The 16,093-nt window shown below is 44.5% G+C and overlaps 1 protein-coding gene across 1 annotated transcript in view; it reads right to left on the reverse strand.

Moving 5' to 3' along the window:
• Window positions 1-15,825, reverse strand: part of LOC143961582 (protein shisa-like-1a) — a 71,736-nt gene extending 55,911 nt beyond the window's left edge. Inside the window, exon 1 of the mRNA XM_077470892.1 lies at window positions 15,615-15,825. The gene's annotated coding sequence lies outside the window, so the exon portion shown is untranslated. The remainder of the gene's footprint in view (window positions 1-15,614) is intronic.
• Window positions 15,826-16,093: the final 268 nt, after the last annotated feature.

The raw sequence follows: 16,093 nt of genomic DNA on the forward strand, positions 1-16,093 counted from the left end.
CATTCCTCCCACTGACACCATCGATGGAGCAACATTTCTTCAACTGACACCAATGATGGAGCATAATTCCTCCCACTGACACCAATGAAGGAGCACCATTCCTCCCACTGACACCAATGATGGAGCACCATCCTTCCACTGACACCAATGATGGAGCATGATTCCTTCCACTGACACCAATGATGGAGCACCATTCCTTCCACTGACACCAATGATGGGGCACTATTCTTCCCACTGACGCCAATGATGGAGCACCATTCCTTCCACTGACACCAATGATGGGGCACTATTCTTCCCACTGACGCCAATGATGGAGCACCATTCCTTCCACTGACACCATCGATGGAGCAACATTTCTTCCACTGACGCCAATGATGGAGCACCATTCCTTCCACTGACACCAATGATGGGGTATTATTCTTACCGCTAAAATCAGTGATGGAGCCCTATTCCTCCCACCGATACCAAAGATGAATTACTATTCCTCCCACTGACACCATCGATGGAGCACTATTCCTCCCACTGATACCAATGATGGGGCACTATTTCTATCCATTACCATAACCTACCACTAGGAAAAAGAAAATCCCACTCCCGACGTTCATGGGTAATGCCATATGTGTGTGCATTATTTGTTGTGTGTACTCGAAGTAGGGCCAGCAAACAATAGTGTACATTTTGCTTTTTTATATCAGACCTAAAAATGACACTTAACACTATACAGCATTCTTCTCTTCTAGGAAGAAGAAAAAGATACAATGTATCTTTTCATCCTTTCAGAGGAGAAAGAAAGTACAAAGGTGGGTTTTTTAGCTAGTGATTACTATGATAGCCAATCGCAGGCTGTCAAAGTGATTATGTGCCTAGTTTCCAACTGTCCCCCTATCCCTCTTGCAGCCCCAGTTGCCCTCTTTTTGATCTGATGTGCACATCTCTATATAAAATGTACTATTTTACTACCAAAACTGTAATGCTGCTTAAGACTTTTTATCCAACCTCAATATTACAGCAATTGGTATTTTGAAAAGCCAATATAAAGGAAAAATAGAGGTCAAAAATGCATGTGAATGGTTTAGCCCATTGGTCTCCAGATGTGGCCCTTTGCTTGCCTTTGGCCTGGCCTTTGGGGGAACTATAACTCCTACTAATACAAAGCACTAATCCTTCCAACAAGGGGCCCCTATTCCTCTTACTAATATCAATGATGAGGAACTATTCTTCTCACTTATACTAATAATGAGCACTATTACTCCCACTGATATCAATGACGGCCCCTATTCCTCCATGAATACTAATGATGGGCCCCTATTCCTCCAATAAATACTAATGATGAGGCACTATTCCTCCCACTAATTAAATAATGGGCATCTGTTCCTCCCACTAATACCAGTGATGGGCCCTATTCCACCCATTAATAACAATAACGAGGCACTATCCCTCCCATTAATATCAATTATGGCCCCTATGCCTCCCATTAATACTAAAAATGTGCACTATCCCTCTCACTAATTTCAATTATAGGGCACTATTCCTCACATTAATACTAATGATGGGGCACCATACCTTCCACTGATAGAAATGGTGAGGCATGATTCCTTTCACTAACAGCAATGATGGGCCCCTATTCCTCCCACTAATACCAATAATGGGCCCTATTCCTCCCATTAATACCAAAAACGGGGCACTATTTCTCCCACTAATATAAACAATGGGGCACTATTCCTCCCAATTATACCAATGATGGGGCACCATTCTTCCCACTGATAACAATGGCGAGGTATGATTCCTCCCACTAACACCAATGATGGGACCCTATTCCTCCTACTAATACCAATGATAGGGCACTATTCCTCCTCCTACTGACCACAGGCAGTGTGCGAGTCCTCATCAGAGAGACGATTGGTTCCACAGAGACAGAGAGAGGATCCCTCTCTGCAGCCTGCTGGCAGGGAACAGGCCTTCCTACTCAGGCTGTGGCTGTGCTATAAAGAAAATGAGATGTAAGACTTTGCATGTTGTTTTGATGAACTTGGAAAGTATTTTGTTGATTTAAACTGAAAGTACATTTGGGCTTTAATAGTTGGCAGTATTTATTTGTTAATTGCTTGACTTGGCAGTTTGTGACGATGCCTACCAACAAAGTTATTTTGTTTAGATGGTGCATGTGCTGCAGAACTGATGCAAGATATCAGAGTAGATTTTCATCATCATCTTTCAGTCTATGTGTGTAGTTGGTCCCCAGTGTAAAAGTAAATTTCACGTAAGAAAGTTGTATATCCATATGTCTGGCACCTATCAAAGCTTAAAGCGTTTCTAAATCCAAGAACGGAAATGAAATATATTGCAGCTGGCTGCTTACCACTCCTAAGATGTGATGGTTACATTCGTTTTCTTTTTCAGGCAAACACATAAAATACCTGTTGATCTGCCAGAAATGCAATGTCCTGGTAAATTCCAACAAGCCGGCCTAAAGCAAAATCTTATCTCTGTTATAAGTCATCGTCTGTAAACTTCAAATTTCTCCTCCCTATGCCATGGGAATGAATGCAGGAAGACCTCTTTGTAGTCCTAATTAGGAGAACTGCCTGGGTGACAACCATGGATCCCTCCACAGATACAGTGGAGGAATGAGCATAACCATCATAGGATAGAAACTGTTACTGACTGGATTGCCAGGTGAAAGTAAAGGGGAAAGGTAATAAAAATTTGCTGCGCCGTAAAGAAACAAGCGATCAAAAAAATTGTGTATGCACATCAAGTAAAGACAGGAACAACACCCAAATGGTACCAGTCCAATGGGGAGTCCTTAAGTGAAGATTCAAAGAAGTTCTGAAAACTCCCCCCCCCCGAGGAAGCCTCAGAAGGCGAAACATGTCGGGATATGTCACTCCAATTATGCATGACAACCGTGGATATGATTAATGTAGCAATGGGTGAATTACTGCAGTGCTGCTCCACCTTGTATTTAAAATGGCTGCTTACCAGAGGGAGTGGACTCTAAATTATAAGAGTCACAAGCGTAAGTATAGCAGGATATCCCTCAGTATGAAGACCCCTGGATACTGGCTTCCTTCTGATATTTATACTCTCTCATAGGGAATAATAGTCACTCAATCCAACATAACATGGGCAAAGAGTAAAAGACATTCCCATAGTGTGATAATATATGTAAGATTTATTGTAGATGAAAACATCAAACTACTCACATTATGATAGGTGAAAACAAGTATATTAGCATGGAAACAGTTCAGAGAATCAATCTGACAGCCTCGTGGGGTCAGCAGGCATGGTGACGTCATGAGTGTAGACTTCATCTTACGCATTTTGTCAGAATTGATGTAATCAGGGCGTGTCAATTCTGATGAAACGCGTAGGAGTCTATGCTCATGATGTCACCATACCTGTCAACACCAAGAGGCTTGTTGGATTGATTCCCAGGACTCTTTCCATGCATATATGCGTGTTTTCAACGATCCTAATGTGAGTAGTTTGATGTTTTTATCCACAATAAAATAAAGGTAAAAAGCCTTAAAAAGGGACAACTAATGAAGTCGTCACCTCTAAGGGCTGCTAAGTTACAACATGTTAAAATGGATCTTTAGCCCCTTTTTTTAGTTTTGCATAGAGTGGGGGAAGAATCAGAACTCCTGACAGGTTTTACTGTCCTTGGAAGCACTGATGGAAAGATTCCTTTACTTCCTGGCTGGTAAATAGGTTATCAGGACAGGAAGTGAGGGACAATCTCTCTAACAGAAACACAGACAGAAGTTAAAGGGTAACTCCACTTTTGCGGGAAAAAATTATCAAAAAAAGAAAATCTAGTGTATACAATAGCGACACAAGTCATATTGTAATTTATTGTTATTAAAAAACTACCTTTCCTTTTCAATCTGCAGCGCTGCAATTTTCTCTAAAATGCAATGCAATATGGCTACCTGGAGGCATTCTGTACACAGATGGTATACAGAACGCCCCCCAGAAATGTAATTTCCTGCTTGTGTGATTGGCTCACTGATTTTCCCGGAAGTCTGCACTAAAATACAAATCGAATTTTCAGCATCCCCTGCAACAAAAAAACGGCCATACTTAAAAACATTTTTTTGCACCCTTTTTATGACAATAGCATGCATATAAGCCTTTAAAATTAGCACTTTTGATTTCTCCCATAGACTTTTAAAGGGTGTTCCGCGGCTTTCGAATTTGCCGCGAACACTCCAAATTGTTCACTATTCGGCGAACACCCGATGTTTCGAGTCTAACTTACGTTCGACTCGAACAGGGGACAGGCTTTTCTACTCTGGCTGTGGCTGTTTTAGAAAAATAAACAATCTGTGGGGCATTGCAAATGTTTTACTTTGACACACCTGGAATGTATTTAGCAGATTTAATCGGAAAGTCCAATTAGGCTTTACGATTGGGTGTAGGCAAATAATGGGTGGATTTTGACTGTACCCTTAATGAGGATGAGGTAAGCCTACTGTCAATGTATTGAATGATATATATATATATATATATATATCAGGTTGAATGTTCTAATAGAAAAACGGATTCAAATGATTGAGTGATATCCTTGTAGGGCAAAAAATAGGACTCAATATCACATACGGTAACATGTATAAAAGAGGAACTACAGTCTGCTCACATAATTACACAATTTTTTAATAAAAATCATCTTTGCCATTCTGTAGCTTCCTTCCAACCACTTTGTATATTATATTTATATATATTATTTTATATAAACTTATTCTGATTATTTGCCAAATATGCTGCAGAAACCTCCCTCCACTGAGTCTGGCTGTAGCCATTTTGAAGTTGAAGCTGCTGCCCAGGCATGTACTGGCCATCGGGACTACCGGGAGTTTCCCGGTGGGCCGATGGCTCAGTGGGCCACTCTGATGTAAGAGGGTTGGTGATGGGACACTCTGATGTAAGAGGGCTGGTGATGGGACACTCTGATGTAAGGTGGTGCTGATGGGACACTCTGATGTAAGGGGGTGCTGATGGGACACTCTGATGTAAGGGGGTGCTGATGGGACACTCTGATGTAAGGGGGTGCTGATGGGACACTCTGATGTAAGGGGGGTGCTGATGGGACACTCTGATGTAAGGGGGGTGCTGATGGGACACTCTGATGTAAGGGGGGTGCTGATGGGACACTCTGATGTAAGGGGGCTGGTGATGGGACACTCTGATGTAAGGGGGCTGGTGATGGGACACTCTGATGTAAGGGGGGAGCTGATGGGACACTCTGATCTAAGGGGGTGCTGATGGGACACTCTGATGTAAGGGGGTGCTGATGGGACACTCTGATGTAAGGGGGGTGCTGATGGGACACTCTGATGTAAGGGGGCTGGTGATGGGACACTCTGATGTAAGGGGGCTGGTGATGGGACACTCTGATGTAAGGGGGGTGCTGATGGGACACTCTGATGTAAGGGGGGTGCTGATGGGACACTCTGATGTAAGGGGGCTGGTGATGGGACACTCTGATGTAAGGGGGCTGGTGATGGGACACTCTGATGTAAGGGAGCTGGTGATGGGACACTCTGATGTAAGGGGGGTGCTGATGGGACACTCTGATGTAAGGGGGTGCGGATGGGACACTCTGATGTAAGGGGGGTGCTGATGGGACATTCTTATGTAAGGGGGGTGCTGATGGGACACTCTGATGTAAGGGAGCTGGTGATGGGACACTCTGATGTAAGGGGTTGCTGATGGGACACTCTGATGTAAGGGGTTGCTGATGGGACACTCTGATGTAAGGGGGCTGGTGATGGGACACTCTGATGTAAGGGGGCTGGTGATGGGACACTCTGATGTAAGGGGGCTGGTGATGGGACACTCTGATGTAAGGGGGCTGGTGATGGGACACTCTGATGTAAGGGGGTGCTGATGGGACACTCTGATGTAAGGGGGGTGCTGATGGGACACTCTGATGTAAGGGGGGTGCTGATGGGACACTCTGATGTAAGGGGGCTGGTGATGGGTAGGGATGAGCCAAACACCCCCCGGTTCGGTTCGCACCAGAACTTTCGAACGGACCCCACGTTCGTTACGAACGTTAGAACCCCATTGAAGTCTATGGGACTCGAACGTTCGAAATGGAAAGTGCTAATTTTAACGGCTAATATGCAAGATACTGTCCTAAAAAGGGTTTGGAGACCTGGCTCCTGCCCCAGGGGACATGGGTCAATGCAAAAAAAAGTTTTAAAAACTGCCGTTTTTGCGGGAGCACTGATTATAATGACGATTAAAGTGAAAAAAAAAAGTGAAATATTCCTTTAAATATGGTGCCTGTGGGGTGTCTGTAGTATGCCTGTGAAGTGCCACGTGTTTCCCGTGTTTAGAACAGTCCCTGCACAAAATGACATTAAACGGAAATAACACCATTTAAAACTGCTTGCGGTTTTAATGTTATATCTGGTTCCTGCAATATGGTTGAAAATCATTGAGAAAAATGGCATGGGTAGCCCTCCCTGCCCATTACCAGCCTATTTGGGTCTTGTACGCATATTAAGGGGAACCCCGTACCCATATTAAAAAAAGGAAATGCGTGTGGCCCCCAGGCCCTATATACTCAGAACAGCAGTATACAGGCGGTGCAAACAAGACAGGGACTGTGTAGGTTTGTTGTGTTAAATTGAATCTGTTTGTAATTTTCAACTGGTACATTTTTAAAGTGTAGCTCCATTCAAAAAAACTATTTTTAAGCTTTTTGGAAAACATAGGGAAGGGTTATCACCCCTGTATAATTTGTTTTGTCGTCCATCTTTTTTCATCTCACTTGCTGCTGTCTCCTTGCGTTTGCAAGTAGGAGATGTTTGTAAGTTGGATGTTTGAAAGTAGGGGCCTGCCCTATATGCTCTGCAGAAATGGCGGAACAAGGTGTTGGTTTTGCCACAACATTGTAAGCCCTCAAAGTGACTCTTGGTGGGCGCTGGAGCGCCCTGCTGTGAAAGATTATATCAAGAATTGTAATTACATGCCATTGTTGAACAGTGGTAGAAAAATTGACCTTTGGTGGTTGTGGTGCCGGTGCCACAACACTATAAGTCCTCACAGTTACTCTGGGTGGGCACAGGAAGGGGCCCTCCTGTGAAATATTATATCAAGAATTGTAATTACATGTCCCTGTTAAACAGGGGCAGAAAAATTTGGCCTTAGGCACTGCTGCTGGTGCCACCACACTGCAACCTCTTCCATATACTCTAGTTTTTTTGCTGGAATTAGCCCTGCTGCAAAGCATTGCTTTAAAAAATTGTACTTAAACGCCCCTGTTAAACAGGGGCAGAAAAATTGGGCCTTAGGCACTGGTGCTGGTGCCACCACACTGCAACCTCTGCCATATACTCTAGTTTTATTGCAGGAATTAGCCCTACTGCAAAGCATTGCATCAAAAATTGTAATTAAACGCCCCTGTTAAACAGGGGCAGAAAAATTGGGCCTTAGGCACTGGTGCTGGTGCCACCACACTGCAACCTCTGCCATATACTCGAGTTTTATTGCAGGAATTAGCCCTGCTGCAAAGCATTGCATCAAAAATTGTACTTAAACGCCCCTGTTAAACAGGGGCAGAAAAATTGGGCCTTAGGCACTGGTGCTGGTGCCACCACACTGCAACCTCTGCCATATACTCTAGTTTTATTGCAGGAATTAGCCCTGCTGCAAAGCATTGCATCAAAAATTGTAATTAAACGCCCCTGTTAAACAGGGGCAGAAAAATTGGGCCTTAGGCACTGGTGCTGGTGCCACCACACTGCAACCTCTGCCATATACTCTAGTTTTATTGCAGGAATTAGCCCTGCTGCAAAGCATTGCATCAAAAATTGTAATTAAACGCCCCTGTTAAACAGGGGCAGAAAAATTGGGCTGCTGGCATCACCCAGAACCAAAAATGTTCTTCCAACATATCAGCGGAGGAGGAAGAGGATAGACAATCAACATAACAGGACAGTCACTCAGCATCAGCATAGGCAGTCTTGAAGGGATGTGGTATTTAAAAAAAAATTATTCGGTTACATCAGCTTCAGGTGCTACGTAGCTGTGGGTGATCCAAGACTGATTCATCTTGATGAAGGTCAGTCGATCAACTGATTCGGTGGACAGGCGCACCCTGTGATCGGTAACAAAGCCACCAGCAGCACTGAAGGTGCGTTCCGAAAGAACGCTGGATGCAGGACAGGCCAGTAGCTCAATTGCATACTGTGCAAGCTCTGGCCAGTGATCCATCCTCAAGACCCAGTAAGCCAGAGGATTTTCGGTGGGAAAGGTGTCCAAGTCTGACCTTGCCCCTAGGTATTCCTGCACCATGTAAATCAGACGCTGGCGATGGGTGCTGGAACCAATCATACCTTGGGGCTGCGGACTAAAAAATTGTCTGAAAGCATCAGTCAGACGGCCACCTTCTCCACCGCTCCTTCTGACCGATGCCTCAGCAACACGTTGTCCAGGACCAGGAGTTTGTAACCTCCCAGTCTCTGGGAACGCGTTGCACAGACCTTTCTGCAAGGCCTCCCGGAGATGTCTCATCCTCTGCTCCCTCTGCGATGGCAAGATAAGGTCGGCAACCTTACCCTTGTACCGTGGATCAAGGAGAGTGGCCAGCCAGTAATGGTCCCTCTCCTTGATCCGAAGAATATGAGGATCCTTCCGCAGGCTTTGCAGGATCAGGGAGGCCATGCAGCGTAGGTTAGCTGAGGCATTCGGTCCAGAGTCCTCTGGGTCACTAAGGACAACATGATCCGCAGCTACCTCCTCCCAGCCACGTACAAGTCCACGTGTTTCTTGGGACTGTAAATCATCCCTATAAGACTGCTGCTGCTGATGCTGATGCTGATGCTGAGTGCCAGCCTCCACCTCCATGCTGACACAATCATCCTCCTCCTCCTCTTCCTCCTCCTCATCCTCTTCCTGTGTGATGGGTGGCACAGCAGGAACACTGTCTGGATAAAGGGGGCCTTGAGAGGCAAGGAAGTCCTCCTCTTCCTGCCTCTGTTCTGCCTCAAGTGCCCTGTCCATTATTCCACGCAGCGTATGCTCCAAGAGGTGGACAAGAGGTACAGTGTCACTGATGCATGCACTGTCACTGCTCACCATCCTTGTGGCCTCCTCAAATGGTGACAGGACAGTGCATGCATCCCTGATCATGCCCCACTGGCGTGGTGAGAAAAAACCAAGCTCCCCTGACCCTGTCCTGGTGCCGTAGTCGCACAGGTACTCATTGATGGCCCTCTGCTGCGTGTGCAGCCGCTGCAGCATGGCCAATGTTGAGTTCCATCTGGTGGGCATGTCACATATAAGGCGGTTCTTGGGCAGGTTCAACTCCTTTTGGAGCTCAGCCAGCCGAGCACAGGCATTAAATGATCGGCGGAAATGCACACAGACTTTCCTGGCCTGCTTCAGGACATCCTGTAAGCCGGGGTACCTGCCCAAGAACCGCTGCACCACCAGGTTAAGGACGTGAGCTACACAGGGCACATGGGTCAGTTGTCCCTGTCGGAGGGCGGAGAGGAGGTTGGTGCCATTGTCGCAAACCACCATTCCTGGCTTAAGCTGGCGTGGCGTCAACCACCTCTCGGCCTGCCCCTGCAGAGCTGAGAAAACATCCGCCCCAGTGTGGCTCCTGTCCCCCAAACAAACCAGCACAAGCACGGCATGGCATCGTTTTGCCTGCGTACTTGCGTAGCCCCTGGAACGCCTACGGAGCACCGCTGGTTCTGAGGACAGAGCACTGGAAGAGGCCATGGAGGAAGAAGAAGAGGAGGGGGTGGAGGAGAGAGGTGTGTCACAACCAATAGTAGCATTTTGGAGGCGTGGTGGCGGAACAACCTCCAACACTACTGCACCTTGTCCTGCATCCTTCCCAGCAGCCAGAAGAGTGACCCAATGGGCCGTGAAAGACAGGTAACGTCCCTGTCCATGCCTGCTGGACCATGAGTCAGCGGTAATATGCACCTTACCGCTGACCGCCCTGTCCAGCGAGGCAAGGACATTGCCTTCCACATGCCGGTAGAAAGCCGGAATCGCCTTCCGTGAGAAAAAGTGGCGTTTGGGGACCTGCCACTGAGGAACCGCACATTGTACAAACTCACGGAAGGGGGCCGAGTCTAATAACTGAAAAGGCAGCAGTTGAAGTGCTAGCAATTTAGCCAAGCTAGCATTCAACCGCTGGGCATGTGGATGGCTGGGAGTAAACTTCTTCCGCCGGTCCAGCAGCTGGGGCAGGGACATTTGCCTGCTATAATCGGACGTGGGTGTACCACTAGCAGAGTTCCCGGAAGCACTTGGCTGTGACACACCTAATTCTACACCTTCATTCCTCTCAGAGCAGGTTTCAGAGAGGACTGAAGGTCTAGTGGGGTTGGAGATGCCAGCTGATGAGGAGCAAGGAGAGGTCCGCTTTGTTCTTTGGTGTGGGTCTTTGAGGTACGCTTGCCAACGAGCTGCATGGCAGGTCAACATATGTCTGGTCAAGCATGTGGTGCCCAAGCGGCTGATGTTTTGGCCACGTGAGATACGCTTGAGACATATGTTGCAAATAGCAGCGGTGCGATCTGATGCACTCGTCTCAAAAAAGGCCCACACCAAAGAACTTTTAGAATAACGCGCAGAGGCAGCGCCCTGCACAGGCGGAGCTCTGCGGTGTGATTCAGTCGGTGTGCTGCCCCTAAGCTGGCCCCCGGAGGGCATCCTGCCTCGTTGGACATGTGCCTCCTCCTCCTCCTCCTCCTCCCTCTTTCCAGGCACCCACGTGGAGTCAGTGACCTCATCATCCCCTCCCTCTTCATCGCTGTAGCAAACCTGGAAGTATGCTGCAGCTTGTGGAACATGACTGCCAGATTGCTGTCCTTCTTGAGCATCCCCTCTCTCTGCGCTCACGCTACTGCCTTCCTCTAGCTGAGTGTCATCATCAGAGCCCACAAAACACTGGGCATCCTCCTGGAGCATGTACCCAACACTGTGCTCAAAGAGTTCAGGAGACTCCTCAGGAGGACGTGGTGGGTCTAGGGAAGGAGTCACTGATGATGACATTGAGAGGAGGGAAGACGATGCGTTGGCAGCTGCTTTGCTACTACCCTGAGACTGGGTGAGAGAGGATGAGGAGGATGAAGAGGGCTTGGTCATCCACTCTACCAAGTCGTTGGCATGTTGCGGTTCAACATGTCCAGCTGCCGAAAAGAAGGACAAGCATGTCCCATGGCCACGTGCTGATGACAATGCACCGCGTCCACGACCAGCACTGTTGTCTCTAGACACAGAGCCTGCTTGCCCTCTTTTATCGGCTCACGCCTGTCTGCCTCTCCTTGCTGGCCTTCCAGACATGGTAATGGCCTGAAGGGAGTTGGGTAAAACAGCAGTTGGGTAGTTTATATTGTGCTGGAGGCACACAACACCCACTAACTCCTGCAGATGCCTTTTTTATAGAACACCAGAGATAAAGGGGTATATACAGATGTATACTGTGCTGTGCTGGAGGCACACACAACTTCCAATAACTCCTGCAGATGGCAATTGGGCTCAAATAGAGAACAGCTATGTAGGTGGATTATAGCGGTATGTACTGGGTACAGAGCACGCAGACAGCATCTCCTAACACTACTGACTGCAAGCTCTATTATTAAAGATAGATCACTAGCTATATAGGTGAGGTGAATATAGTGGTGTATACTGCGGTCAGGGCACAGACAATAACCACTACACAACAGCAAGATAGGAAATCAGCCAAAAACGATCGGTGTGTACTGTGTTGAAGGTACACAGAACACCCACTGCTTCAGATGCCAACATACTACACGAGGCCGCCTCAATGGCGGCCTTATATAGTGTGGGGCGTGCACTACACAGCCTGAGCTATGATTGGCCACAGGCATCCTGCCTGTGGCCAATCATGGCTCTCCTCGCTGCTGGCGCTGCGATTGGCCAAGCATGCAGGGTCACAGTGCATGCTTGGCCAATCATGAGCCAGCAATGCACTGCGCCATCGCAGTGCATTGTGGGCCGTGAGCGCCACGCGAATTTTGACGCGAACGGACCAAGTGTTCGGATTTCGCCGAACGGACGAACAGCCAATGTTCGAGTCGAACGTACGTTCGACTCGAACACGAAGCTCATCCCTAGTGATGGGACACTCTGATGTAAGGGGGCTGGTGATGGGACACTCTGATGTAAGTGGGTGCTGATGGGACACTCAAAATGTAAGTGGGCCAGTCTGGATGAAGTTCAGGGCCAAATTTCTGTCCCAGTCCAGCCCTGCCTGTTCACTTCCTGGATTTACACAGACACACATAGGCACACCTCAAGCTCTGCAGCTCTTATTGGCCCTCTTATGACTCATAGCCCTTCCTTTCTAGAAAACTCTCATGAGAGTGAGAGAGAAAGCTATGCATGATGTCATAAGCCTAGGCGAATGACCAGACAAGAAACAGAAAGTGGGCTGTATAAGGTATTTACTGGCAGAAAAAAAAAGTTTTACTATCCAAAGTTAAAACAACAATGGCAGAAGATTTAATAGATGGAAAGATGAAAAAATGACTGAAGGTCCGTTTTAATTGCTATTTCAATGTCCCAGTTTGAGTGCTCAGATAGATAAGAGTGGGGACCGCACTTCACAGTAGTATTTTTCAATGGCTTCACATACATTTACAATTCCATGTAACGCAGACTTCTCCTTTCTCCTATACTCCTCCGGCATATAGTTAAAGCAGTATTAATCTCAAAGCCAAATATATTTTATTGCAACTTACCAATTCTTGGATGTGGTGTCTGCATTATTTTTCTTATTTTAGGCTTTTTTTCACCTTTATATTTACCTGGTGATCTGGCTGGTAAGTCTGTTATTTTTCAATTTCCAGATCAAGTTGTGCAGACAAAGTGGCAGTTATAGGGTTTCCCAAAAGGAAAAAATACTCTTGCTGTAACTGCTGAAAAAATGTAAGCTGGAGTTCAGCTTAAATTTGTAAGTCAAATCCATTTAAATCTGCTAGTACATCTAACACTACACTCTCCCCAGATTGATAATACTGTTGTCCAATTGTGTCTCTGTTGCTCTTCCATCCAGAATGGAGACATGCTAAGGCCGGCCATGAAATATCGGATAATTCAGCAGGAACCAGCCAACGTTTGAACCGTGTATGGACAGGCTAAATGTACTAAGTTATTCAATCAATCAAATTGGGTATGACCAGCCTGCCAGATTTACCTGCGATTATCTATGCTCTAGCTGCTATCACTGTCTTCTCTTGATGGGGACGGCTCCCCACGCCCGCTCCCACCCTCCTGCTGGGAGAACACAATGTCTGGGCAAGAGGGATTTCCCATTCCCCTGTCAGCACTGCCTGTGTTGATGGGGGGAATCGTGGTTGCCAGAAAAGAATATGCACTGTCTATGGCCGATCTTATGCCTGGTACACACTGAGTTTTTTTTCCATTCAACCCAGTGTGTTTAACAAAAACTGTCAGCTCCGGTTGGAGCCGCAGTACTAACAATCCGATGTTAGTACAACGTTCTCCCTTACTGAGCTGTTGTGTTCTAACAGGGGGGCCATTGGCTGAGAGCGCTGATCGGAAGCCGGTCGGCTGCTGGTTTTCTAGCATGCACGTCTGACAGAAACCGGCCAAACGTCCAGCCTCTGTCAGACCCGCTCCCATACACTCATACACCCATACACCCATACACACATGCCAACTGTGTCTGCTGGTTTAATTGAACTGGCCGATGTCGCTCAACATTTGGCCCATGTGTATGGGGCTTAAGACGGGGGGGGGGGGGAATTTTATACACCACTGTCAGCAGTAAATGGTTTCTCTCAACCCAAAAAATATACTACATCTGCAGAACAGCTTGTTCTGTTGAAAAACAACAGACTTACTGGCCGGATCACAAGGTGAAAATAAAAGGGGGGGGGGGGGGAGTCTAAAAAAAATAATAATAATAATTCAGCTACCACATTTAAAGATTAGTAAGCTGCAATATTTGGGTACTGCTTTTTTGGGTATTACAATTTTTTTTAATACTTCTTTACATTTAGGTTTAATACGACTTTACATTTTAATATTGCATTACATTTTAATACTGCTTTACATTTCGGTTTAATACTGCTTTACATTTTAATATTGCTTTACATTTTAATACTGCTTTACATTTAGGTTTAATCCTGTTTTTCATTTTCTCCTAAAAAAATAAATTAAAAAAAATGCTAAATATAAATGCATAAAAGTCCCTGCAAGGCGGTTTATAAAGAATGATATCCTTGCAGTTAAAAAAAAAATAAAAATGACTCAATCACAGAACATGTATTAAATGCTATTTCTATGTCCCAGTTTGAGTGCTCAGATAGAGGAGAGTGGGGGCTGCACTTCACAGTAGTGTTTGGCGTGGCTTCACATACATTTTCAAATACAACTTCAACTGCATTTCAGATTCATTTTCCACTTACATTTTCTCTTAATTAGCTGAAGTGGTTTCTGGGAATTTTATAAGTATATAAAGAAAGAAAGAAAAAAAAAAAAAAGAATAATGAAATACTAATTAATATAATGTAATATAATAAATAATATTAATATAATGTAATACATTAGTATTACATTATATTTAATAGTAATATAATAAATAATATAACTATAAGGCAATACTATTAAATATAATGTAATGCTAACAAATATAATGTAAAATAATAAATATAATGTAATACTAATATAATGTAATATAATAAATAATATAACTATAAGGTAATACTATTAAATATAATGTAATACTAACAAATATAATGTAATATAATAAATATAATGTAATACATTTTATTACAATATATTAGTAATATAATAAATATAATGTAATACTATTAAATATAATGTAATATTAATAAATATGATGTAATATAATAATAAATATAATGTAATACTAATATAATAATATATTAGGGCGGCACAGTGGTGTAGTGCATAGCACTCTCGCCTAGCAGTAAAAAAGGTCACTGGTTCAAATCCCAACCATGACACTACCTGCCTGGAGTTTGCATGTTCTCCCTGTGCCTGCGTGGGTTTCCTCCGGGTACTCCGGTTTCCTCCCACACTCCAAAGACATGCAGGTAGGTTAATTGGCTTCTGTCTAAAATTGGCCCTAGTATACAACTGGGGATCTTGGATTGTGGCTCCTTGAGGGTAGGGACCAATGTGAGTGTGCAATGTAAAGTGATAGGGACAATTGTAGACACTCACTCAGGTTGAACTGCATGGACTGATGTCTTTATTCAACCTTACTAACTATGTATAATGTAATATAATAAATAAATAACATAAATATAATGTGATACTATTAAATATAATGTAATATTAATAAATATAATGTAATATAATAATAAATATAATGTAATACGAATATAATAAATAATATAAATATAATGTAATACTGTTAAATATAATGTAATACTAATAAATATAATTTAGTATAATAAATAATATAATGTAATACTAATAAATATAGTGTAATATAATAAATAATATAAATCTAAATCTATAAAAAAGTGCATACTATAAATGCCCCGGTAAGATGGTTTACAAAGAATGGCATCCTTGAAAGATGACTCAATCATAGGCGACTTCATTATGGGCCGTACCTTATAAATATCGTCCATCGCCTCTCGTCTCGGGATGAGGATCGCCTCTCGTTATCTTCCTCGCTGCCTGAAACTTCCTCTATGTAACTTATGTTTTCATTAGCCGTCTTGCTGCCAACTTTCTCCGAAAATGTTTTTAAGGAAAAAGACAAAGCACTGACCTCGATTACACGACACAGTTTTGAAGCATATTAAAAAAAAAAAAAAAAAAGCTTAAAAAAAAAAAAAAAAGCCTTTTATAAGGAGAAAATTCTTCCCAGCATCTGCATATGAGCTGAGTACAGCTGCTTTTCCGGCTCCTCTGGGGTACTGAGCTGAACAGCAAAGTGTTTTGCACAAATTGAGTCACTGTGGGGACCTCAATTCCGCCCCGGGCCCTCCATTTAAATTTTAAACTAATCCAGTTTCTATGGCTATATGTACTTTCTGTGGAACTGATACAGCAGGCACCAGCAAAGAAGTTTTGTGTGTTTGTATGT

Source organism: Lithobates pipiens, unplaced genomic scaffold (assembly GCF_037356315.1).
Source record: "Lithobates pipiens isolate NorthernLeopardFrog02 unplaced genomic scaffold, aLitPip1_a1.2 Scaffold_8, whole genome shotgun sequence".
NCBI lineage: Eukaryota > Metazoa > Chordata > Amphibia > Anura > Ranidae > Lithobates > Lithobates pipiens.